The sequence below is a fragment of the Lissotriton vulgaris genome, chromosome 3_1, assembly GCF_964263255.1.
Source record: "Lissotriton vulgaris chromosome 3_1, aLisVul1.2, whole genome shotgun sequence".
Classification (NCBI taxonomy): domain Eukaryota; kingdom Metazoa; phylum Chordata; class Amphibia; order Caudata; family Salamandridae; genus Lissotriton; species Lissotriton vulgaris.
This window is the reverse complement of record NC_141689.1, coordinates 123,288,368-123,315,753: the sequence shown is the minus strand read 5'-3', so window position 1 is coordinate 123,315,753 and position 27,386 is coordinate 123,288,368. Positions and strand designations below refer to the sequence as shown.

The 27,386-nt window shown below is 45.6% G+C and overlaps 1 long non-coding RNA gene across 1 annotated transcript; it reads left to right on the top strand.

Annotated features, from left to right (window-relative positions):
- Positions 1–3,058: 3,058 nt before the first annotated feature.
- LOC147726065 (uncharacterized) lies at positions 3,059–4,623 on the top strand. Its single transcript, XR_015309261.1, has 2 exons — positions 3,059–3,779; positions 4,167–4,623. It is a non-coding gene; the product is annotated as an uncharacterized LOC147726065 (long non-coding RNA).
- Positions 4,624–27,386: the final 22,763 nt, after the last annotated feature.

Genomic DNA, 27,386 nt, shown 5'->3' with positions numbered 1-27,386 from the left:
TTGTTCCTTTGAGGAAGGAATAGGAGCATCTGTAATACTTTTTACATGATTAAGTTTTGGTTTTATGCCATCTTTAGAGATTTCGTGTCCCAAATATTCAACTTTGGGTTGCCTAAATTTGCATTTGTTAAACTTTAAGGTAAGACCTTTTTTTTGTACATTAGACAACACACAATGTAAATTTTGATCATGTTCATTGACATCTGCGCCAAAAATCAAGATGTCATCTTGGAACGCGATGGCTCCTTTGCAATCAAGAAGAACCTCTTTCATCAGGCGTTGGAACACTGAAGCAGCACTAGCGAGTCCAAAAGGCATTCGCAAATATTGGAACATGCCTTCAGGAGTCACAAAGGCTGTAAGTCTTTTGGAATCTCCGTGCAGCTCAACCTGATGATAGGCGCTAGCCAAATCGATGGTTGAAAAAACAGTAGCACCTGTGAGAGAAGAAATTAATTCATGGATGTTAGGGAGAGGATGTTTATCTACCCAAATCTCCTTGTTTAAACTGCGGAGATCCACACACAGACGGAGTTCCCCAGAACTTTTGAGCGATAAAACAATGGGAGAAACCCAAGGAGAGGATTCTATGGGCTCAATAATTTGTTTAGATACAAGATCGCTCAAAATGTCCTTTAGCTTCTCACGATAGGCCAATGGAACATTCCTGACCCTATGCCTAACTGGAATGGCATTATCATTCAGGATAATCTTGTGTTGAAAATCAACAAATTTACCTAAGGTGTCCTTGAAAACATCAGGGAACATTTTCTTAGTGTACTCTACAAACAGGGAATTGTCTTCCACATCACAAATACTCAAAACATAAGGTTCGCCTAAATAAACAGGGGGGTTGGCATTGGGATCAAGTTTAATACCAAGTAAACGTTGGTGTGGCCAACTAAAGATAGCGACACCTTTGGTGGCAACATAAACTTTCCCCTTGGCGAATCTATCAGCAACCTGAAAATCAGCCCAAAAGAAACCTTCTATGTTTATTTTTTTTCCAGTGTAACCACCTGGAGAAATATCAGAGGTAAGGAGCTCTCTGTCACCCCAGAGGTTTCTGAACAGATTCAAACCAATGATGGAATACCATGAACATGAATCCATCATTAGGAGAATGGGCTGGTTATCCACTAAGATGGTGTAAGAGGGAAACTCTTTCTGTTCAGAATCATCTACAGATAGAATACAATTGAAGCATTGTAAAACTTCCTCTTCTTCCTGTGAAATGTAATTGACCCTTTGGGAAGAACGACAAAGATTGGCAAAATGTCCTTTCCTTTTACATTTCACACAAACTCTATCCCAAGCTGGACACCCTTTATAATTTCCCAAGTGATTAGGGCTACCGCATCTATAACAATAAACATTTTTCCTGTAAGAAAACTTGTTTTCAACAACATTCTTATTTTCAGGAACTTTCTTTTCATTGTCTTTTCTAGGAGGTAACCTATTAAAATTAAAAGACGTGTTTTGGTTCTTCACTAAAGAAACTTCAGTTTCAGGAACTTGAGGTTTGGAGGCTTGACCTCTGATTCCCGAAACAAACAATTCGGATTGTTCAATTCCCTTCGCAATGTTAATGACAGCACTTAAGGAAGATTCAGTGCCTAACCAAAGTCGTTCCTGAATTTTCTTACTTTTTGTACGCATCATTATTTGATCTCGTAGAACTTGTTCGTAGGAAATAGTCTCAAATGCACAAGAACAAGCTAACGAACGTAAAGCAGAAACATAGTCTTCAATCGATTCATCCAGTTTCTGGACGCGGGAATAAAACTTAAAACGTTCCATAACTGTATCTATTTTCCTGCCAAAACGGATTTTCATTTGTCTAGAGGCTTTTTCAAACACATCAATATCTCCAGCATCATCAATGGGCGGGAGATTATCAAATTCTTTGATCCCTGCTCCACCAAGGCAGTGTCTAAGGAGTGCTAACTTGCGCTTTGCTGAACACCCATCCTTTTCCAGTACATCGACATAGGCTAAGAAGATTGGGTACCATAGATCCCACTCAATACTAGGTTCACCAGCAGTTTGTAAAAAATGAGGTGGGGCAGCAATATTGGACATTGTAATTATTGCAGATGGAATTTAAAATTGTTGAAAATATTATTATTTATTTATTTTTTTAAACTGTTACCTTGTTGAATGTTGGTAAAAGTAGTCGATACCTTCAAAAAGTAGTTTCCAATTGATTGCGCTGATCAAGCTGTTTAGTTTTGAAGAAACGCTTCGTGAAAGAGCTCTCTGTAAAAAGAAACGAGGAAAATCCACAAAATGGCGGCACGTTGCTGACGTCAGACGTCAGTGAGGTGAAAGGGTACTACCCAGGATGCACTTCGTTCGTCCGCCGGAGAGATGCTCACAGTCGCGGGATTGTTGGCAGCGCGATGGAGTCTTTGGTGTGTTGCTAAGACACACGAAGATTCAGTACTGTGGCGGGTGCGCAGGATTGTGCTGACATTCAAAAGATGCACCATACAACGGTGAGATGCACGATGTGCGGCTGAAAAGAGTAATTTGTATGGAAAAGAAAATGATTTTCACTCACAGTTGTAGCCTCGATATGAGCTTCCTCCTCTGAAAGATTCCCGTCGGCAGTAGCTTTTCTAAATCGTTGTTATTGCTGTTCTTGTAGCTCTTAGATTTTTTGATTAAATGGGTTAGAAAAAGCGTTGCTGTATAATCGTCTAGCGCGGCAATGATTTTACCGCGTAAGAGATGTAGATAAGTAAGTTCCTTACAAGTTAAGACTTGAAATAAATTTTCCAATAGTGAGCGCTGTCTTGAACTCTTCTGCAAACGGTGGTTTTGTTCTCCCGATCGTCGCCAGTAATTATGTGGTAATCACACCAGTGAGTCCACACATAGGAAAGTTCCAAGTAGATTTATTGCAGAGAACAGACAGCTTAAACATCCACAGCAAGCAGGTAGTCTCAACTGATCCCCCTGCTTGCTCACATTCTACATGACATCTTAAACACTCTATATGACCTATGATCATTCTAGGAATGATCTACAAAGTTCTAAGAAAGGCATAAAATAGGAATACAACAGTGACCAGAGGGGAAACAAAGAAGAGAGAAGTAAAGAGAGACTGGATGGATGGATAAAAGAGAGAGACAATGAGCAGGAGGAACGGAGGAGGTAGAAAGAAAGTGACCGGAGGGGAAACAAAGAAGAGAGAAGGAAAGAGAGAGAATGGATGGATGGATAAAAGAGAGAGACAATGAGCAGGAGGAACGGAGGAGGTAGAAAGAAAGTGACCGGAGGATAAACAAAGAAGAGAGAGGGAAATAGAGAATGGATGGATGGATAAAAGAGAGAGACAATGAGCAGGAGGAACGGAGGAGGTAGAAAGAAAGTGACCAGAGGATAAACAAAGAAGAGAGAGGGAAATAGAGAGAATGGATGGATGGATAAAAGAGAGAGACAATGAGCAGGAGGAACGGAGGAGGTAGAAAGAAAGTGACCAGAGGATAAACAAAGAAGAGAGAGGGAAATAGAGAGAATGGATGGATGGATAAAAGAGAGAGACAATGAGCAGGAGGAATGGAGGAGGTAGAAAGAAAGTGACCAGAGGGGAAACAAAGAAGAGAGAAGGAAAGAGAGAATGGATGGATGGATAAAAGAGAGAGACAATGAGCAGGAGGAATAGAGGGGGTAGAAAGAAAGTGACCAGAGGGTAAACAAAGAAGAGAGAAGGAAAGAGAGAGAATGGATGGATGGATAAAAGAGAGAGACAATGAGCAGGAGGAACGGAGGAGGTAGAAAGAAAGGGGGAACATCGTTTACAACTAAACTTTTACCACGCACTACCATTACAACGCAGGAATTACAACAAAAGTCGTAACAACGACTCGCTGGAGGGCACTGTTGGATAGGGAATAGTTTAATTTTCTATCCAGCACCTTCCCTACTATCCACGGGGACTGGAGTTGGAAAAGAAAATTAAACAATTCCACTATCCAGAGCCCCCCAACGCAAGTCGTTGTAACAAATTGCGTTGTAAAGGCATGCGTGGTAAAAGCATGCTTTGAAACGTCATACAACCAAAGAAAGTGAACAGAGGGGATACAAAGAAGAGAGATTTAAATAGAGAGAATTGATGGATGGATAAAAGAGAGAACCAATGAGCAGGAGGAATGGAGGAGGTAGAAAGAAAGTGACCAGAGGGTTTCCCCTCTTTCAAGAGAGAGGGAAATAGAGACAACGGATGGATGGATAAAAGAGAGAACCAATGAGCAGGAGGAATGGAGGAGGTAGAAAGAAAGTGACCAGAGGGTTTCCCCTCTTTCAAGAGAGAGGGAAATAGAGACAACGGATGGATGGATAAAAGAGAGAACCAATGAGCAGGAGGAATGGAGGAGGTAGAAAGAAAGTGACCAGAGGGTTTCCCCTCTTTCAAGAGAGAGGGAAATAGAGACAACGGATGGATGGATAAAAGAGAGAGACAATGAGCAGGAGGAATGGAGGAGGTAGAAAGAAAGTGACCAGAGGGGAAACAAAGAAGAGAGATGGAAAGAGAGAAAGGATGCATGGATAAAAGAGAGAGACAATGAGCAGGAGGAATGGAGGAGGTAGAAAGAAAGTGACCGGAGGGTAAACAAAGAAGAGAGAAGGAAAGAGAGAGAATGGATGGATAAAAAAGGGATTGTGCAAGAAGACAAAGGGAGCGCGGCTGTTTTGAGGCTGTTTGCCAGGGCTGCTTTGGTTCCCCCAGTCTGACCCTGCAGACCCACAGATCTCCTCCAAGAATACATCTCTAGTAAAAGAGGAGGTAACTTTGTGTGATCTCTAGGTTGTAGTTTTTGGAGCCCAGAGAAACAGATCCTAATCTAAACTTTTGATAACAGCCTGGAAATAAGTTTGATTTTGGGTTTATCATTATCTTTTGGTGCCTAATATGGAAAATTCATGACACAAATTACACATCCAGATGCTCTCTTCACCCCCTTGCCACTTCCTGATTCTCATTTAGTCAAAAGCAGCCCCTCCTCCCCCCCCCCCAAACGGATGGCTGTTCTGCATCCAGCACCTCATGTCTCAGACATGTCAGAGTCAATACAAATATTCCCTGTAAAGGGATCCACTCTTCCTTCAGTTGGGTCGGTATTGCCTCTAAAACAGAAAATAGAACTGATAATGGGCTGCCGAAAAAAACAACAATTAGAACTATTTTTTTCAAATCTGTAGTGAAGGGTTTTCGAGGACTTGTAAGGGGTTTCCACCAAGCAAAAGCCCTTCCCCTGCTTTTGTAGAATGACTGTCTTCACATTGGTACAAAGCGGCCCTTTATCAGCAAATAAACAGAGCAGATGTGTAGATTAGCATGATCCTTCTTAAGGAAGCAAGCCTGTGTCAATCACACGTAGACTGTCATTTCATATTAATCAGATGCACTTTTGTCACCATTACAGAACGGCCTGCGAGTCCAGCCGCTGCTTCTCCTGAGAGACCCTCACAGCGCCTTGCACCAGAGTCTGCTGACGTTAAGCGCTTACAGAAAGGACCACCATGACTTCTATCCAGTTCTTCGCTGAGGAGGGCTGCCAGGGCGCATCTTGTGTGGCTGTCGCACAAGACCTATCAGATTTGTCGCCAATTGGATTCCTGAAGCGGGCCAAGTCAATGAGAGTGAAAGGAAACCCCTGGGTCGTCTTTAAAGGGAAGGACTACCAGGGGGACTTTGAGCTCTTCCGGGAGGGGGATCACGACTCCCTGGGAGAATTTTCCAAAGAGATCTCCTCAGTGCGGGTGGTGAAGGGGGGGCTGAGAGATCCAGAAATCACCATCTATGAGCACGTCAATTACCAGGGCAAAAGCGCCACCATTACAACCCCTACTTCAAACCTGGAGTTTTCTTCTCACAAAGTTAGCAAAGGAGTCTGGCGAATCTACGCCGACGAAGCCTACGAGGGCGCCTGCATCGTGACCCTGGCCGGTGACTCCGTGCGTGCATATGGCAGCATTCCCTTAGTGGACAAAGCCCGCTCCTTGAAGCCTTACGAATAGAAAGAAAGTTCGTCAAAGTTACGAAGGGAGCCTGGCGGATCTACGCCGACGAAGACTACGAGGGCAAATGCAACGTGGCCCTGGCCGGAGACGACCAGCCCAACTATTGCGACATCGGCAGCATCGGCTTTAACGACAAAGCCCGCTCCCTGAAGCCTTACAGAGACTTACTAAGTGGGATGAAAGTTAATTAAGAAAAGAGTTTCGAGGGCGTGCCCTGATTAGCCGGCTCCCTCGTGGCTGTCATTCACTCGACTTCACACGTTCACGGAGAGACATTAATCAGCATATCTTCTCCACTGATTACACTAATAAAGCTTTTTTCCCAATCTCGCTCTCTTCATCTATTTACCTGAACAGCTGTACAAGGCGTAAATGCTTCTGCTTCCCCGGTTTCAATCCTCTGCATGAAATAAAGCAGCACTCACAAAAATGTACCTCTGATGTTGTAAAGGCATTTAGGAGTAGTAAAGTAAGGATTCCTTTACTACTCCTAAATGCCTTTTGTGAATACCGAAAGTCATAAAATTAGGATTTTGTCTCAGATTACTTTTGTGAATCAGGCCCCCTGTCTTAATCCTTGTTTCTTTTCAATTTTAACTGAGCTAATAAATTGATTATTTCTGACATTTTTCTGTAATAGCGCTTCGTAAATTCGCTGGCGTATGTTAACTTAGAGGGTGAGGGAAGAACCTTCTCTCAACGTGCTGCTAGTTTCTCATTGTCTTCCTAATCCATAGCTTCGTTTTCACTGATTGTGCCAGTCTTTTCTTAATTAAACCAGGTATTAGGATGGTAATAATGTGGTGGTCTGACCAGTCACTTGCAGCAACTGAGATTAACTTGACAGCATTTTCCTTTGAGATAATCCAGTCTAGTGTAGAGCCTTTTGAGTGAGTTAGTGAGTAAGTAATACTTTATTCAGAAGTATAAAAAACATCCATAAAAGCAACATTTAAAACACACATCATTGTACAATAAAAAAACAGAATCATTGTTCTTATGTCAATAAATAGTCAATTATCAACGGGTATTGTAACATGAAATGAAATGAAATGAAATGAAATGAAAAAGAAATTTCTAAAGCGCACTGTGGCCAAGCGGCTTCCTGGCGCTGAGGAGCACAACAGTTACTACAGAGAGTCCCATGAGAGGTTAACCGGGAAATGCCTGAAGAAAAAGAAAAGTTTTGAGGGCTTTACGAAAGTGGGAAAAGATGGGGATAGAGTGGATGGAGAGAGGGAGATTGTTCCAAATCTGGGGGGCCAAGACAGAAAATCGGGTGCCCCCGGTTCGGGATTTGCGGAAGCGGGGGACATGAAGGAAAGAAAGAGAAGAAGAGCGGAGAGAGCGACTGGGAACGTGGGAGGAGATAAGAGAGTTAATGAAAAGCGGGGCAGAACGAGCGTGCGCCCGGAAAGCCAGACAGGCTAATTTAAACCGGGACCTGAAAAGAACCGGGAGCCAATGGAGGGATTTGAGGACCGGAGTGATGTGGGAGGATTTGGGAAGACCAAGGATAAGACGGGCCGCCTGGTTTTGGATGGCCTGGAGACGGCGAGTTTCGTAGGCAGGGATGCCTACGTACAAGCCGTTGCCATAATCCAGGCGGGATGTAATAAGGGCCGTGATGATTTTTTTAAGGGCATTAACAGAAAAGAACCGGGAGATCTTGCGGATGAGGCGGAGGGAGGAAAACAAGAGGACACAACGGAACTGATTTGGGCGTGGATGGACAGATCATTACTGATCTTGATGCCCAAGGTCCGGACTGAGGAGACAGGAGAGGGGGGAGGACCAAAAGAAAGGGGCCAGTGAGCAGAGGACCAGGGATTAGACGAGCCGCCAGTGAGGACGAGCTCTGTTTTATCGGGATTGAGCTTCAAATCATTGAAGCTCATCCACTGAGAAATGAAAAGAAGAGTAGAACAGAACTTAGGAAGAGAGTCAGCTGGGGATGAAAGATCGAAGACGATCTATAATATTCTGATGAAATGTAATGGACTGCCCACTTTACAGGGACACCTTGGTATCAGATATGGCCCAGAATAATCCTTACAATGCCTTCATAGTAATGTTAATTATTTTACCCATTTCATCATGTTTCCAGTTCTTTACAAATCTTCGTCTTTCAATACTCACATAATTCTATCTTGGGCGAAACGAATACATGGCGGGAAATGACGTATACCCTAAAAAAAAGAATCCACTTATCCATCTAGTAGCGTCCACACATACGCCAAGTTAATTAAAAAAAATAATAACAATAAGACACATAAATATAGTCTGCTCATATGCTCAACTAGTTGCGGTTAAACATCTGTGTGTGTTGGATGTTACACAAGCCCAGAGATATTAAACACAAATCCATGCAGTGTATTATAATTCATTAGTCGAAGACTTGGTACAAGTATATCATAGTCTGGTGGGGTCAATAAAATGTTCTTTCTAATGTAAAAAGCTGCCTATAAAAACGACAACAGTCTGCAGCAAATCTCTCGAGTAAGTAATGATTGCATATATAAATATGCCGGCCGACATTGTGTAAAACAATATGGTTTGATGATCGGTAAAATATATTTTTTCCATAAACAACTATAGTACTTACAAAAAGAACAACATGCATTGTATCCTGGGACATTGTGTTGTCACAGGGGCAATTGATTAGGTTTATTGACCAGTCATTCATTTTTGGAAAAGTGACTACTCTATGAAATATGTCTAATCTAAGCGGGTCAAGACAAATCTATGCCTACCATTCAGTACTGCTTTGAGGTAGGGTTGCATATTAAAAGTGGTTAGGATCAGTTGATTTTTTAATACACTTGGTTTGGGGACTTCGATTAACAATCAGAGGTTCCCCAAATGCATCATCCCTGCCTCTTTCAGAGTCTTTCTAATAATGTTCAATGTTACTGGTCTTTCAAAGTACTCGATGGCCTAGGTCACTTAGGAAACATTGAACATATGCAAACCATTATATTCTTTTATTGCAAACTTAATTTAAGACTATCCTCAGTGATTGCTTGGTTAAGCACTGTGTACTCCGAGCTCCATATCTTATACCAAAAAAGAATTGGTTTCAATTTTATTAAATCTGTGATATATTGTGCCCCCAGTTCTGCATGACAAACATACACTGATGTGCTTATAGGTGTAACAAGTAAGCCTTTTATATACCCCCACAGTCCTGGCCCATATGTGGTTATACTGAGACATTTGGCTTTATAAAGTTACTCATCATCTCAGGGGGATTTGCACTACGCCGTTTCGCAAAGCTCCTAAGGGCCATACAAGATTTACTGAATTGTTGCCTCCTATTAACTATGGCCTTGTTCCATAATCCATATCTATTGCATAAGTTCCCCAGGTAACTAAAATTGTTCATAACACCAATGGTTATGCCATTTATTTATATGTCACTACTCTTCTTACTAGTCCTTCCACATTTCAAAATGAAGGTTTTTTCCTTGGTTACCTAAAAGGCCAAGTTCCTTCATATAATCTAAAAAATGTGATAGCAAAGACTGGAGGGCCAGCGGTGTTCGGGTTATGAGGACAGCGTCATTGGCATAGAGGTGGGACAGGACGTGTCCTTATTATGTTAGATTTCTAGTAGATAAAGCTAGTGCCTCTACCACATTGTTTATATATAGTGAGAACAGGAAGGGGGCCATAATGCTTCACTGTCTCACCCCTCTCTACACACCGAAGGCTTCGGTACATTCTCCCTTTTTAGCAAATCTAGCCCTAGATTTACATCCTGCGTAAAGGTCCTTCAGTAAACGAATAAATCAGCGTTTTCACCCCATATCTTTCATTTTTAGCCAGCGTTTGGAGTGTATCCCACAATCAAAAGCCGAAGACAGATCGACAAATACCAAGTATAGATTTTCCTTTTTACTATTAACATATTTTCCCATTATCATGTTAAAATTGTGGCTCTGCTCTATCGTCCCAATGCCTGGGCGAAAACCATATAGTAGATCTGATAAGCTATTTTGAGATTCTGCCCAGTCCTGGAGCCTCCTTAGGAGGATGTGGCCTACTACTTTGACAAGCGAGTCAAGCAGTGATATAAGTCTGGAGCATGCTGGTTTAAGACAGTCTCCTTTTTAGGTTGAGCCTAGCTCAGCGCGCATGCGCTGCCCTATGGTAGGCTTCCTGTGAGCACTACACACTGTTCCTAAACTTCTCTGTGGGAGTTAGTTAACTCTCACATAATCTATTGGCCTTTGCATGTGGCTTTCAGTAATAAAAGCACACAAAAGGCCAAAGACGGCAGCATGTCCCGCCTTTTCTTTTAACGTTAACTTCCCTGGCCTAGGGGGCTTGGGAGCGAGCAGCGATGCGCATTGTGCCAACTGCATACCTTCCTTATCGTGATCTTGACTCATGTTCCTAAGTAAAAAAACAAGCTCGCTTTCGCGGCCACACTTATTTTGATCTAACTGCTTCTCTCTGTCTCTCCCTACCCTTTTCTCACCCACCTTTCCCTTGTTTCCACTCTCGGTACAACTCTCCCCCTTTTTGTTTTAATTTTCAGGGCTCGCTCTCTTTCTTCACTTCTCTACACCTTCTGGTGAGGTTTTGTGCCAGTTCTGTTTTCCCAATCTCTAGCTTTCTTTCCTGATTTCAGTGAAAGTGCATCTCTCGCCCCTTTCCTTTTCCTCCTCTCAGCTGCTCCATACTTTCACCTCCTCCCCCCACCCGGCCGCTCCAGCTCTTACGGCTGCTCTCTCTGCACACGCCTTTCCTTCTCTCCGTCTTCCCACTCCATCTGCTCCCACTTCTGACACATGTACATTATATTCTCACAAGAAATAAAGCCCGACACGTTCCCGCAGCGCTGCACATACCAAAAACAACACTGTCACAGCTGCGGTGAGCAATTTACATATTTACGACTCATTGCACGTCCACAATACTATAAGCAGAACAAGAACATCTGGGGGCGCTGCCATTCTATCAATAATCCCTAAATTCTCCAAGGACCACCCTCTGACACTTTTCACAAAGTAACTGCTCTTATTTCAGACTCTCCAGTTTCATGTGGTACACCCCTCCTACCAGCCTTTAGTGGTACTCAACCCCTGGCATACCCAGAGATTTTCTTGCCATTCCAACTTTTCACGGTTGTTCTGTCCTACCACTGTCCCAGGGCATTTCTACCATGGGAATGCCCCACCATAGGATGGTTACAATCTCTAACAGAGTTCACTCCTTGATGCCCCCGCCCTGCAATCTCCGACAGTATACCGGCTCTATCAGCTCCCAGCTATATTTAAGCCTGAGCCCCCTCCTGTGGTATTCCTGCCCTGCAGCCTTCCATAGAGTTCCTGTCCCATCACCTTTAATGGGATTTGTACATTACCTGTATCCTTTGATATTCCTGCACTCCCACCCTCCTGCCCGAAAAGCCTCCAGTGGCATTCGTCTGTGTGGCTCTAAGGCTTATAAGGTCCCAAATGTGAGACCTATTGGCTATACCAATGCTTTTTTTGTTTTGCTTCAGCTCCCTCGCCATCCTTGAACCACTTAGCACCCTTAGCTGCCTTTCATGCTTTTTTCAAACCCCTCTTCCCCCCTCCCACAGCCAGTGTGGGGCTCAGGCCTTCAACACGCCTGCTTCTCACCCAGGACATTTCAGGGACTTTAATTGCGGTCCAGTTCCGCAATGGCTGCCCTGTCCCGTTTCGCTTTCCTGATGCTGTTTACACACCTATGCTGTCTCTCGCTGCTGCTTCACCCATCCTGCCAGTGTCCACCACTGCTCCCCTTCTTTTGTCATTGCTTGTATTGTTTGCTGCTAATTGTCTCCAGAACAGTTTCTGTGCACGTCTGTTCCTTGGGTATTTAGAACTGAGGAAAGCACTAGCACTGACCAGTGCTAGTGTCACAAAGGGCACTGATTTTAAGTGTGCTGGATTCACCAGCGAATTTTAGTCAATAAAGTTTTCCAAAAACTTGAAGTTGCTTTTCACTGAAGTATTTTATTCATACTTATGAAGGTATATTCATGAAGGTATTCAATAGTTTATGCTTTATATTCAATTCCTTTTACAACAATCCATATGTTCCCAACAATCCATATGTTCCAATGCATTTCGGCCCACTGGCCTTCATCTGGGAAATCTATGAAACAAGGAGTGGTATCTGTCACTGGTAATACTTCAAAACAAACAATGTTTAAATCACTAAATCTCTGTCACATATTGTCTAGCATCAGTAAGTAATGTACATGCTTGGCTAAATTCGACAATTAAATAAACACCCTTTACATTTACGCGTTCAAAATAGTTGTCAGATGTTTAAACCATTTACACTCGTGCGTTATCTGATGTTAAATGCAGTGTGGTAACGTTGCTAGTTCATCTAGCAGTCAGGTTAGCTAGCGTGGCGCATTAACCAACAGGCGTTCGTTAGCGTTTTAAAAAAATGCTCGCGGTTCAAATGCTAAGTAGATTCAGGCTGCCTCGAGTGGGCTATAAGCATTAAACGTAGCGTGGTAACGTTGCTAGTTCATCTCGCAGTCAGGTTAAGTAGCGTGGCGCATTAACCAACAGGCGTTCGTTAGCGTTTTAAAAAAATGCTCGCAGTTCAAATGCTAAATAGATTCAGGCTGCCTCGAGTGGGCTATAAGCATTAAACGTAGCTCCTTCTTACCGGATATGCAGGAAATTGGGTTCTGTCAGCGCTGTAAGCGGGACGCTCTCAGCGCGGTGCAAGTTGGCGTGTGACGCGTGTGGGCTGTACTACGATGTTTTAAAGGCGCGCATGTGTCAGTTAAAGGGCCAGTATCTAAATGTGTATGTAGGAAGGTGGATATCTGACTATGGTTACCCCCAAACTTTTTGCCTGGTGTTTAGCTGGTTTTTGACTTAGTTGGCCTGGGATCCTGCTATTCAGGGCCCCAGGCTGATTGCTCTCTCCTTAAAATGGACTCCATGTACCTTAGGTGCATAACACAATTGGAATTGGTTCACCTTATAGGCCCCTGTAACAGTGTACCATAGGTACCCAGGGCATAGGTGTAGCCAAGGCCTACCAGGGGCTGCAGCATGTATTGTGCCACCCCTGGCCTGGCCTCCATATTTGACACAACTGGCTGATCACTCAGCTGGGGTAAGTTGGTGTAATCACCTCTTACTTAGGTACAGTATGCCTGTGCCTAACCCTAAACTGGACACATATGTTCCTATCAGCCACTCCTATGGAAGGCCTCATCAATCCTGGAGGCAGAGTGCTTGGAAATATGTGAGATGGTGCTCTAGCATGAGCTGAGCCTGTCTGCAGCTGTCGGGAACCACTCCCTAAGCTGTTCCGGGATATTGCCATACCATATACTCTTAAGTGCATTATAATCCTCGCGGTTAAATGCTATCTTTGGTTTGGCTTTATCAAAACATGTCGAGTAAGGTGTCATACGAATTGGAATACTATCCCCTCGCCAGTTCTGGCGACGGGGATAGCATTCCACCCTTCTAGAGGGACACGACATGTGTGTAGCCTTAACCCCGGTTAAAGTTAAACAGAGCCTCAGCATCACAAAATGGATGCTGCCACCACAGACACAAGTCTGGCCTCCTGCTGCTGACCGAAACTCGGCAGATGGTGGCCTGGACAAAGGGTTTCCTGCCTTGGGAGGTGCGAGCACCACCCCAGACAGGATTTTGTGTATTAGGTAGGACAGGGCTGAAAAGAATCAGACATGCCCGGGGCACACAAGGTGTCCCCGTGCATAGGCCAGCCCAAACCGGTTCTGGGGCCTTCCAGCCCCAGTCCTGGCGCGGAGCTGGACAAAGGAAAGGGGGTGTAACCGCCCCCCTTCCTGGTTCCTCCCAGAGGAGGGACCTAGTAGGTGATCCACCCCCTAGATTGGAATAAGAGGGGGAGCAGTGCCATTGCACAGCAGATCATCCCGAAATCAACTTAAACTAAGAAGAAGACTGGACTTCGACATTCTGCTGCACAGAAGACTGAAGAAGAATCTCCCTTGTGGCCAAGGAGTGACCACCCTGTGAACACAGGTACCAACCAGCAACTCGACGTCTGCTTTGCCGCCGCCTCCCGCCGGAGCCCGAGCCCAGAGCCCGACAAGAACCAGATTCCCAGACCTCTCAGAGCCCGATCCACAGTCCCTGCAAAGAAGGGACCCGTGGAGGCACCGAGTGACGTGGGACCGGACCTCTTGAAAGACACCCGAAAAGCTGACTGCGCAGCTTCTGAGGCATCCTCGACGTTGTGCTTTGGGGATTGAGAACCCCCACCACCGAGCAGCCCTTGCACCGAAGATCAGCCCTCCAGCATCTCCACGATCTGCGTGGGGCCCTTTTGCATTGTGCCACTCGACGCGCCATCCCGGCCACTAGCCACGCGGCCAGCGGCCATCTTGGCGACGAACCCGAAGATTTAAACAGCAGGTCTGGTTGCTCCAGACCTACCCAAGCTCCTGTGAAAAGGAGCACCCGCTCTGACCTTGCTGGTCCGAGTGAACAGCATCTTTCAACTTCTGCGTGGCTTGCATTTGCCAAGGCCTGTTTGCTCCGATCAGGTCGCCGACACCGCCAACAGCGAGAAGCCTACGTGGGACAGCTCGTGACCGACTCCTGGACGTCCTCGACCCCGGGTATCCACGTGGCTGCAGAAAGAAGCTACCCGACAACGCCTGTTTGCACCCGACATCACCTGGTTCCACTCTGGTTCCACGGCAGTCACTGGCTAGTGACTTTGAACACTGTCCCCTCTGCTTTCAGGTCTTCACATCTACAGATCCACCCTTGGATCCACCGGAACTCTTCTCATCGAGCCGCCTGCAGCATCTCCTGCTCCAAGCACCATCGACCAGCGTGACGAAACCCGACACACCTTCGACCCTGTGCACCCGCTTCCTGTGGGTGAGGTAACTCAGCTCCGCCGGTGCTCCTGCACTGGTACACATCCCAAGGGCCTGTGTTTTAAGTTTCAGCTCCGTAGGTCACTCGGAAGGTTCCTAACTTTCTAACTTTGTGCTTTTTACGCACCATAGACTTTGTATTGAGAAGTGCGTGCACTTTGAACACTGCACCCGAGTCCTGTGGGCCTTTCCCGACTTAGCTAACTCCAGTCTCGAATAGCTCCAGCGATTCCCAAGGCCCTAGGCCTCTTCACTTTCCTCCTGGTATCCCTTATACCACTTATTTAGTATATGGTTTAGGTGGCCCCTAGGGCTCATCCATATTGTGCAACTTTTGTGTATTTTAAACTGTCTTGTGATTTTACGCTTGTGCTTCTGTGCTCATAAAGAGTCCAGGGGATTTTATAGTTAATAAATCAATATATATTTTCAATATATATATCTGTGTGGTGTCCCTTTCATTTGGTATTCAAGGGGGTTGTGTATGGTATAACAGCTGGCTTCACATGCCTTTCAGAGTTTAGCCTAAGACTGCTTTGTCCACGTTACCACTAGGATAACTGGTCTACAAGGTTGAATTACAACCATCATCATAAGGGTTGCTTGGCATGGTACAAAGTGATCACTAGAACTAGTGAGCATTATATACCAGGCCAACTTCTCACATTGGTGAGCAGCGGATTGGGATCTGAGCTTGCTGTTGTTTTACCATTACAATCTTTGAGATTATCATTTGAAAGATCATACAGGTACCTGCTAGGTACATATAAAACAAGACTAGTATACTTAAGTTCTACTGAACTTAGTTGTTGTAGAGCAAAGGGAGTAGCACACCCTAGCTACAACTACTAGATAGGTTTAGTAGGTAAACACCAGTGTAGGTAGATTGCAACACATCCACCCACACTAGAGCAATGTCTGGAGCAGAGGGGTCCAGTGGACTTACTCCTGTTGAGAGTGACCCTCCAAGGGCACCATCCAAATTTGCTATTTTTTCCTTTAAGGAATTAAGACAGCTTTGTGTCTTAAGGGGTCTGAAGACAGGGCCTTCCCCTACTACAGACCACCTAAGAGAGCTCTTAGACCAGTCTGAGACTCTAAAGCCCTCTAAAGCAAACCCCACAGGGAATGCTGAAGGAGGCCATCCCTCAGAGGATGACACTGTAGACACCCCTGCCCCTATCATCCTGGTAGATGAGGAAGCCTCCACCACTGGAGCTCCTCAGGTAGATGTAGAGGAAGAGGAAGAGGAAGAGGAGGAGGTGGAAAGCAGTGAGTCAGATGATGACAGAGATAGTCAGGTGCTGGTCAGTAGACTGAACCAGGCTAACTTAAGTCAACTTGGGAATGAATCAGGTAACAACCCATTCCGACCCCCAGGTGGACTTAACCAGGGACATAGGAGGAGGAGGAGTCACTCAGGTGAATCCAATACCTCCCATGTCTCTAGAGGCTCTCATGGTCACTCCAGGAAGGAGATGACTAGCCCTCAGAGAAGGGAACATGAGGCCAAGATGAGAGAGGCTGAGCTTAGGATCCAGAGGCAAGAGTTAGAGGTTGCCCTGGCCAAGGAGAAACTTGCTAGAGCAAGACAGCCTAGAGAGAGTGGATTAGGATCCACTGGTGGCAGCACTATCCAGAAGGATAAAGACAGGTCCTTTGATACAAGAAACCTGAGTAAGATTGTGCCCCCCTACAAAGCTGGGGATGATATCCACAAATGGATGACTGCACTTGAGAGAGCCTGCATGGTACAGCAGATCCCTCAGGAGCAGTGGGCAGCAATCCTGTGGCTCTCCTTTGAAGGTAGAGGCAGAGACAGACTCCTCACAGTTAGTGATGAGGATTCTAGAAACTACATGGTCCTGAAGAGTGCTCTGATTGATGGGTTAGGCTTAACCACTGAACAGTACAGGTTAATGTTCAGAGATACCCAGAAGACACAGACTCAGGACTGGTCTGAATTTGTTGAATGTGCCACTAAGGCTCTGGAGGGCTGGTTGCTGGGAAGTAAGGTTACTGACTATACAGGATTGTATAATTTAATTATGAGAGAGCAAATCTTAAGTAATTGTCAAAATCAGCTTCTACATCAGCACCTGGTTGACTCTGATCTGACCTCCCCACAAGAATTGGGTAGGAGGGCAGACAAATGGGTCAGAACCAGGATCAGGCCTAAGAACCAGGGTGGTGACCAAAAGAAAGAGACTACCAAGCCTCAAGAGAAGGGTGGGGATAAAAGTAAGGAAAAGACTTCCCCAGGGCCCCAAAACTCCAAGAATGGGGGTGGGTCCCAAGACACTTCTACAACCCAGAAAAAGCCTTATTGTCATACCTGTAAACAGGTGGGGCATTACAAAACAGATAGCTGTTGTCCCAAGAATGGCAATAAGGAGAATATACCTCCAGGTAAGGCTCCAACACCTCCTGTCACTGTTAGCAGTGGTCCCCCAGGTGGTGGGAGCACCCCCAAGAATTTGGGTGGGTTTACTTTTGGAGGACAGGTGGACTCTGGCCTATCCAGGTCCCCTAACTCAGATACTCTTGTCTATGAGACTGGCATGGGGTTTGCCAATTTCACAGCTTGCCCAAACACTTTGAGCAAGTATAGACAGGAGCCCCTCATCAATGGCTTGAAAGTTGAGGCCTTCAGAGACACAGGGGCTAGCATCACCATGGTGGCTGAATGTCTAGTCCCCTCAAGGCAACTTTTACCTGATGCCAGATATCAGGTGACAAACATTGATGGCATAGAAACCAATCATCCCATGGCAGTAGTCAATCTTAGCTGGGGAGGTGTCACTGGCCCAAAGAGAGTGGCAGTGTCAGCACACTTGCCTGTAGATTGCCTACTGGGTAATGATTTGGAAATCTCAGCCTGGGCTGAGGTTGAACAGCAAACCCATTCTAGAATGGTAAATCTCCATGGAAAGGTTAGTGGGGCTGTGATGGCTACAGCCCCAATCCAAGATGTCCTTCCTGAAAAGGTTGGGAGGGCTGAGCAAACCTCAACCCCATCTTTAGATAACCTCCCTCCTGAAAAGAGTAGCAGGGCTGTACTAGTAACAGCCCATACCCAAACTGAGTCTCCTCCTGAAAAGGTTGGTGGGGCTGTGATGGCCACAGCCCAAACTCAAACTGATACATGGGTAGTGAAGCCTGAAATGATGGATCACTCCACCCAAACAGAGAGCATTGAGGAGGAAGAGAAATCTCCCTCCCACCAGACTTTAGGAAAGGATCAGCCTCCTCAGGGAACTGATCTTACCCCTGATGAAGGAACTGTCCCAGAGGTTGTTAGGCCTGGCCTGACAGAGCCTCTGATGGCAGTGGACCCTTCTCAGGAGGGACCCAGTCTGGAGCAGGTAACCTGCCCCTCTCTACCTTGCCTTACTCAGCCCAGGGCTGCAGAGGACAAGAAGGACAGTGAGACCCAAAGGGCCCCCTGTCAAATAAAGCACCCCCATCAGCAGATTAGGGGCACCGAAACTAGTAGCCCTAGTGAGGTGCAAGCTTTAAAAACTCCTGAGGGATCCCCCTTAAAAGTAGTTAGGGACCTCCCCCAGATGGATATTGTTGGGCACAGCCAAACATGGGACCCTAAGGGCCCAAACCTGACCTGTCCCTCCAGTAAGCCAAACAGAGGGACCCAGCCTCCAGCTTTAGGGAGCCAGAGGTTGACCCTGAGAGCACAGTGCAACTCAGTCAGAGAAAGAAAGGCACACATGGTGGAGAGTGATTGGAGGAAGCTGAGCCCTACAGAGGAAACTCACTTCAGTACTCCATCTCAACACCAGCCTTTGACTTTGCAAAGACACACCACAGGTAGAGATTCCCTATGGTGGAGACCCTCCGATACCCTTAGGGTGAGGGATTGCTTAGTGGACCATGAGACAGGGGGTTACCAAGCCAGAGCTGGTACTTCCTTATATGGCCACTTAGGCAATATAGGCTTACCTGGTCAAGGATAGCCTTATCTCCTTTCGTTTGGGGGGGGTTATGTAGGAAGGTGGATATCTGACTATGGTTACCCCCAAACTTTTTGCCTGGTGTTTAGCTGGTTTTTGACTTAGTTGGCCTGGGATCCTGCTATTCAGGGCCCCAGGCTGATTGCTCTCTCCTTAAAATGGACTCCATGTACCTTAGGTGCATAACACAATTGGAATTGGTTCACCTTATAGGCCCCTGTAACAGTGTACCATAGGTACCCAGGGCATAGGTGTAGCCAAGGCCTACCAGGGGCTGCAGCATGTATTGTGCCACCCCTGGCCTGGCCTCCATATTTGACACAACTGGCTGATCACTCAGCTGGGGTAAGTTGGTGTAATCACCTCTTACTTAGGTACAGTATGCCTGTGCCTAACCCTAAACTGGACACATATGTTCCTATCAGCCACTCCTATGGAAGGCCTCATCAATCCTGGAGGCAGAGTGCTTGGAAATATGTGAGATGGTGCTCTAGCATGAGCTGAGCCTGTCTGCAGCTGTCGGGAACCACTCCCTAAGCTGTTCCGGGATATTGCCATACCATATACTCTTAAGTGCATTATAATCCTCGCGGTTAAATGCTATCTTTGGTTTGGCTTTATCAAAACATGTCGAGTAAGGTGTCATACGAATTGGAATACTATCCCCTCGCCAGTTCTGGCGACGGGGATAGCATTCCACCCTTCTAGAGGGACACGACATGTGTGTAGCCTTAACCCCGGTTAAAGTTAAACAGAGCCTCAGCATCACAAAATGGATGCTGCCACCACAGACACAAGTCTGGCCTCCTGCTGCTGACCGAAACTCGGCAGATGGTGGCCTGGACAAAGGGTTTCCTGCCTTGGGAGGTGCGAGCACCACCCCAGACAGGATTTTGTGTATTAGGTAGGACAGGGCTGAAAAGAATCAGACATGCCCGGGGCACACAAGGTGTCCCCGTGCATAGGCCAGCCCAAACCGGTTCTGGGGCCTTCCAGCCCCAGTCCTGGCGCGGAGCTGGACAAAGGAAAGGGGGTGTAACCGCCCCCCTTCCTGGTTCCTCCCAGAGGAGGGACCTAGTAGGTGATCCACCCCCTAGATTGGAATAAGAGGGGGAGCAGTGCCATTGCACAGCAGATCATCCCGAAATCAACTTAAACTAAGAAGAAGACTGGACTTCGACATTCTGCTGCACAGAAGACTGAAGAAGAATCTCCCTTGTGGCCAAGGAGTGACCACCCTGTGAACACAGGTACCAACCAGCAACTCGACGTCTGCTTTGCCGCCGCCTCCCGCCGGAGCCCGAGCCCAGAGCCCGACAAGAACCAGATTCCCAGACCTCTCAGAGCCCGATCCACAGTCCCTGCAAAGAAGGGACCCGTGGAGGCACCGAGTGACGTGGGACCGGACCTCTTGAAAGACACCCGAAAAGCTGACTGCGCAGCTTCTGAGGCATCCTCGACGTTGTGCTTTGGGGATTGAGAACCCCCACCACCGAGCAGCCCTTGCACCGAAGATCAGCCCTCCAGCATCTCCACGATCTGCGTGGGGCCCTTTTGCATTGTGCCACTCGACGCGCCATCCCGGCCACTAGCCACGCGGCCAGCGGCCATCTTGGCGACGAACCCGAAGATTTAAACAGCAGGTCTGGTTGCTCCAGACCTACCCAAGCTCCTGTGAAAAGGAGCACCCGCTCTGACCTTGCTGGTCCGAGTGAACAGCATCTTTCAACTTCTGCGTGGCTTGCATTTGCCAAGGCCTGTTTGCTCCGATCAGGTCGCCGACACCGCCAACAGCGAGAAGCCTACGTGGGACAGCTCGTGACCGACTCCTGGACGTCCTCGACCCCGGGTATCCACGTGGCTGCAGAAAGAAGCTACCCGACAACGCCTGTTTGCACCCGACATCACCTGGTTCCACTCTGGTTCCACGGCAGTCACTGGCTAGTGACTTTGAACACTGTCCCCTCTGCTTTCAGGTCTTCACATCTACAGATCCACCCTTGGATCCACCGGAACTCTTCTCATCGAGCCGCCTGCAGCATCTCCTGCTCCAAGCACCATCGACCAGCGTGACGAAACCCGACACACCTTCGACCCTGTGCACCCGCTTCCTGTGGGTGAGGTAACTCAGCTCCGCCGGTGCTCCTGCACTGGTACACATCCCAAGGGCCTGTGTTTTAAGTTTCAGCTCCGTAGGTCACTCGGAAGGTTCCTAACTTTCTAACTTTGTGCTTTTTACGCACCATAGACTTTGTATTGAGAAGTGCGTGCACTTTGAACACTGCACCCGAGTCCTGTGGGCCTTTCCCGACTTAGCTAACTCCAGTCTCGAATAGCTCCAGCGATTCCCAAGGCCCTAGGCCTCTTCACTTTCCTCCTGGTATCCCTTATACCACTTATTTAGTATATGGTTTAGGTGGCCCCTAGGGCTCATCCATATTGTGCAACTTTTGTGTATTTTAAACTGTCTTGTGATTTTACGCTTGTGCTTCTGTGCTCATAAAGAGTCCAGGGGATTTTATAGTTAATAAATCAATATATATTTTCAATATATATATCTGTGTGGTGTCCCTTTCATTTGGTATTCAAGGGGGTTGTGTATGGTATAACAGCTGGCTTCACATGCCTTTCAGAGTTTAGCCTAAGACTGCTTTGTCCACGTTACCACTAGGATAACTGGTCTACAAGGTTGAATTACAACCATCATCATAAGGGTTGCTTGGCATGGTACAAAGTGATCACTAGAACTAGTGAGCATTATATACCAGGCCAACTTCTCACAGTGTATCTCATGCAAAACAATACTGAAGCTTCGTGGCAAAGATAATTGTTACAATATATCGTACCATGGTAACAGTGTGTCATAGTATACAACTAACAGAATCATATATAACAGAATTATAAATAACAACTAAATTCAGTTCTTTCATTTATCCCCTGAGGGCGCAGAGTTTGTAAGTGGAATATCCAATGATTTTCACGTTTCAGTAAAGTCTTTCTGTTATCTCTCTCTTCATTTTTTTCCACAATCTCCAATATGCATGCTCTGATCTGGTTAATCTGATGATTTTGTTCAATGAAATGGTTGGCAACCGCTGATTTGGGCACTTTTGTTCTTATATTACTTTTGTGTTCAGTCAATCTTGTTTTAAGTTTACGTTCTGTTTGTCCCACGTAAGCTTTTCCGCATGGGCATTTTAACATGTAAATAATGTTTTTTGTGTCGCAGGACCCGTTAACCTGTAGCTTGATCTTGTTACCCCGCATGGGGTGAGTGATGGTGTTACCCTCCATGATATTGTTGCAATTACTGCAGTTTCTACATGGGATGGTACCTTTGAAAGTTGTTAGAGGTTTTGTGAGTGCAGGTTTCTTTATGATATCACCTAGGTTTTTGGCTCTAGTAAATGCGAATGTGGGTTCATCCTGAAAAATATTGTTGAAGTCCAGTTCTGTTTTGAGCATGCACCAATGTCTTTTGATGATTTTCTTGAATTGAGGAGTAATTGTAGAATATTTACTCACACATGTGATTTTGGTTGTTTTTTCACTTTTTTGGGAAGAGAGTAACATCTGCCTGTTCTTTGCTGTGGCTCTTTTGTGGGCATCTTGTAACACCTCATTTGGGTATCCTCGTTTCTTAAATTTGTTAATCATGATTAATGCTTGTGTCTTGGATTCCTTCGGGTCTGAGACAATCCTTTGTACACGGAGTAGTTGTGAATATGGTAAGTGTTGTTTGAGAGGGGTAGGGTGGAAACTTTGGTAGGCTAGCAGATTGTTTCGATCAGTCATCTTAGTATATAGAGTGGTTTCAAACTTGTCACCTGTTTTAAGAATGGTTACGTCCAGGTAGTTGATTTGTTTCTCATGTACTACATGGGTGAATTGTATCCTTGGATCAATCAGGTTTAATAGTTGGATGTTGTTGATCAATTGGTCTTCAGTGTCTTTCCACAGGATGAAGATATCGTCTATATATCGCAAATATAGACGTAACCCTTGTTGCCATTGAGGATTTTGTAGAATGTATTTATTTTCATACTGATGCATGAAAATATTCGCGTATGCTGGGGCTGCAGGATTTCCCATGGCGGTGCCAGACTTTTGTAGAAACCATTTATCCTCCCATTTAAAGAAACTGTGCATCAATGTGAAATTGAGTAATTCCAATAGGAATATTTTCATATTTTCGTCATATTCCATCTGAAGCAGGGCTGTTTCCACGGCCTCTATCCCTAATGTGTGGGGTATAGAGGTGTACAATGCTTGTACATCAATAGTACACATGAGTATCTTTTCATTGGGGTAACGCACAAGTGTAAATGGTTTAAACATCTGACAACTATTTTGAACGCGTAAATGTAAAGGGTGTTTATTTAATTGTCGAATTTAGCCAAGCATGTACATTACTTACTGATGCTAGACAATATGTGACAGAGATTTAGTGATTTAAACATTGTTTGTTTTGAAGTATTACCAGTGACAGATACCACTCCTTGTTTCATAGATTTCCCAGATGAAGGCCAGTGGGCCGAAATGCATTGGAACATATGGATTGTTGGGAACATATGGATTGTTGTGAAAGGAATTGAATATAAAGCATAAACTATTGAATACCTTCATGAATATACCTTCATAAGTATGAATAAAATACTTCAGTGAAAAGCAACTTCAAGTTTTTGGAAAACTTTATTGACTAAAATTCGCTGGTGAATCCAGCACACTTAAAATCAGTGCCCTTTGTGACACTAGCACTGGTCAGTGCTAGTGCTTTCCTCAGTTCATAGTACATACTCCAATGCAGGGAGTAAACGAAGGAGCATGATCCACGCCTTTAGCCTAAGGATTACCACTTAGCTGTGCACGGCTATCATCTAAATCCTTGGGTATTTAGGTCATTAGACCGATTTAGGCAGATGACTTCCGATTTTCATTAGCAAAAACAGCTTTGTTGTGTCCCTGATGTTTTTTCAAAATATAGCACTTTCGTGTTGTGAAACACTGGCATGTATGTTTATGTACGTTTCCAGTTGAAGGGCGCACTCCCTGTGACGTGGCTAAGGGGGGTTAAAGTGCCCAATGCAGAAATGTTTGTGATACTTGCAACTCATGTGGGCCTGCTCCAGTAAAGTATTTCAGAGCATGGGGTTAATATGCTGAAAGCAGCGCTCTCAAGGGGTTAATGTTCTGAAAGCAGAGCTCTGTGTATGAGCTTAAGTTTTAAATATGTTTAGTCGTATTTATTATGCTCGTTGAGAGTGGACCCAAACTGTACCCCCTTGGCATACACAGGCTGTCTGGCCGAAGCTTGACGTGGCATTGGCGTGAGAGTCCGGGCAAAGGGCAGCTGCATCGCTGTCTATTTAGCCAAGCCAAAGATCAAAGTGAAAATACAGAAGGGCACCCTTAAATAAGACAACCTGCCAACTCTTTCTTCAGGGCTGCCAAGGGCTTCATGTCATGAGTTACTCTTGACCCAATTATTTTTTTTATATATATTCCCCGTCATTTTGTATTGACTGGCTTGTAGTTGCACGCCTCCCTGTATAATTCTGGGACTACAAATCCCAGACAGAAAAGCAGGATTTGGTGAAAGTCAGGCCTGGTTGGTGTTGTCACACATATTATGGGTCACATTACTTTTTCATCTCATCTCTTCCACCAGACACTTTCCTTCTCCCACAAACCTTCTCTCTTCCTTTATGTTTCCTTCTACCTTTCTCTCTTCCTGTCTTCCTCTTCCGATTAATTTACTTTCTTTCTCTCTCACTGGATTTTCTCCCACAAGTCTCTGTCTCACTTTTTTCCCCTACGACCACTTGTGTTTTCACTATACCCACTGTCAATATGAGAGTGGCCAGGCCACCGGTTCTCTTTTTCTGGGACTCGTTTTTTACTTATGGGTCAACAGTAAAGGATGCTGGACTGTTCCTTATAGAAGGGAGTATGTGTATCTGGCGAGACCGAAGGTGCAAATGTGACACCTTAGGGCATCCATTTTGTTGGATGTATTTGCCTCACACACCCTCACAGGTGTCATGCTTCATCATCGGCGTTGCTCCTCGTCGGGGAGGCGGTGCAATCCCCGACGGGCTCACCTCAAAGAGGGGCTCTTTGGCGGAGATCTTTTGATCCAACTGCCTTTTGGGGAAGTGCAGGTGTGCGGGGATGTAGTATGTAGCCTGGGTGGTGATTTAAAATGTAGTAGAGGGTACCGGAAACCACTTAATTCTGGGGGTCCCCTACTGCAATTAAAAACGTGAATCTAACTCACTAGGTGCCAGATAGTTAGGTATACTGGCCCTAGATTAGATTAAGAATTAAAAGGGTTTGGTCGACATGTTTCTCGCCTGGGTAATTAACCCGCGATTCATCAGGACCAACGATGGATGAAGACAAGGTCTACAAACAATCAACAACATGCTAGTGTCATGTGCCTTATACCAAAATACGGTTATTGTTACCTCTGTGGCTTTATTCTATGCCTGGATGGGGAATAAGAACACAGGGTTAATAACACATAGTAATCGCCAGAGATACTACATGGTCCGGGATCAATCTTGCACACAGTGTCATGCTAGTGATAGTGAGTTTATACTAGCTCGAAATTAACATGAGTATTTATGTTACAACGTGAAGTGTTACCGTCACACCAACACATTGTAAGTGAAAGAAAAGTTTAAAAACAACAACAGCAGTCCATCAGGAGGATAACTCTCCTTCTCGTTTGATAAAAAAGTTTAGTGTGTGGAGAAATTGTTAACACTAAATGTGCGTAGGGTCGCGATGGACGTAACCCGACTCACCTAATGGTCAGGGATTAAATGCCACAACAAGGCTCGGCGGGTTGGTACATCAGGGTGGAAACCATCAGGTATGGCTAGGGAAAGTAAACGTTTACAAGATCAGGTTGTGATAAGGTCAGGGTTAAAGCAGCCCTCTGCAGGATCTGGGTGGAATCCTCCGGTACTGCCATAAGGGAATTACTCCCATTCAAGAAACCCAAATCGCCCCTCGGGGGTTCTCCTTACCTCTCTACTCCCGTGTCCTTACTTCTTCACCTACCCATCACCGCCGAGCTCGGATAGATGCTGGAGCTCAGTGGCGGTTGCCATTTCTAGGCGGAAGCGCCTGAACGGCGTCCTAGCTCCGCCCACTGCGTTCGGTCAGGTGGTTTCCCTGGTTACTGTGGCGGCCATTACAGACTGGAGTTGAGAACCCGCATATCCAGGTGTTGGACTAAGCTAGGTAGTAAGTCCGTGAATTTCTAGAGGGGTTAGGTTTGTGGGATGGCGAATTGTGTATGACCTAATCGCCGTTGCCTTCAGAGGTGAGTTAGGTATGTTTAGGTAACGTAACTAGCCCCCTATGGAAAAGGCATGTCTCATGTATTGCAGTGGTGGCGGCTGTAAAAAGATGGAGGTACGAGCCAAGGGTGGTTTGGACCGAAAAAATGCAGGTCTGAACTATTTGTATTTAATTCGGTATAAATATATGTATATGAAAAATGAAGTACTACAGATTCATAATGAGTGTCACGGAATGTCCTCATTCAGGCCCGACTGTCTGCTGATAGTCGGTGGACACACCTTTGTTCTTTGTGAAATAACGCTTGTTTAGGGCAATTGGGGCTGGATTCTAATATAAGCAATTTGAGCGAGTCTGCTGTGTGATTGGACTCCACATAATGTTTGCACATCTTGGTGTTTGTCTTTCTACAGCGAAAATTACTGCGGTGTTCAGTGATGCGGATTTTGATCGGGCGTGTCGTTATTCCAATATACTGTAATCCGCATGGGCAGGTAAGCATGTAGATACAGTGTGAGGTGTTACAATTAGGGTGTCCCCTTAGCTCCCAGTTAAATGTGTCAGTAAGTTGTATTGTCTTATGCACGGCTGTGTATGCACATACTACACAGGAGCCACATGGGTAGTGACCCTTCACATGAGGTAAATTCCAGAGTGTCTGTTGCGCCACCTTCTTAGTGACTTTGGGTCTCGTGCTGATCAGGATGTCTTTTACATTCTGCGATCTCTTGAACGCAAACCTTGGTTGTTCAAAAGTTAGGTTGCCTGTGTTCAGAATAGCCCAGTGGCGCTTGATCGCATTATTGATTTTGGTTGACACAGGGGTGAAAGTTGTCACGCAGGTTATTGGTTGGTTCTCAACTGGTATCGGCTCCCGTTGTTCAAGGAGAGCTTCTCGGTGGTTGTTCCTGGCTCCTTTTTGTGCTTTAGAGACTTCCCTCACCGGATATCCTCTGTCCAGTAAATTACGGGATAGGATTGCTGATTCGTTCTTATAGTCAGTTAGGTCACTACAATTTCGCCGAATCCGGAGAAATTGTCCAAAGGGGAGATTGGTACGTAAGGCTTTGGGGTGGTGGCTGGTGTAATGGAGCAGGCTATTGCTTTCAGTGGGCTTTCTGTACATCGTGGTACTTAGTGATCCCTCTTTCAATTTTATTGTCAGATCAAGGAAGGCAATTTCA